This window comes from Theobroma umbraticum, unplaced genomic scaffold (assembly GCF_002168275.2).
Source record: "Theobroma umbraticum cultivar Fairchild unplaced genomic scaffold, ASM216827v3 scaffold_81.0, whole genome shotgun sequence".
Lineage (NCBI taxonomy): Eukaryota > Viridiplantae > Streptophyta > Magnoliopsida > Malvales > Malvaceae > Theobroma > Theobroma umbraticum.
The window spans coordinates 5827709-5828071 of record NW_018397268.1 but is presented as its reverse complement, the minus strand read 5'-3'; positions in this window follow the sequence as shown (position 1 = coordinate 5828071).

The window sequence follows — 363 nt, the reverse complement described above, 5'->3', positions numbered from 1 at the left end:
AAACTCATAATCCATACAAAATTGGGGGGCTGAACACACAAAAGAACATAAGTGATTGAAATACTATTTTTCTTCACATAAGGAATGGCAAGACAAAAGGAATTTCTAATGTGCCATTCTCTTTATTTTTCAACCACTTTCTCTTCTTTTGTTTGGACACTATAGCAAGGTATTTATACCTTAAATTAATTTTAAACCCTAAGTACAAAGCTATTTTGTAATTGCGAATTAATCCATTAATTTGATTAAACAATTTAATTAAGTCCTTAAGAAACTCAATTAACTTAATTGTTTAATTTAATCAATTAGGCCCAAAAATTTAATTAAACAATTTTAATCAATTAGGCCCAATGACTTAATTAA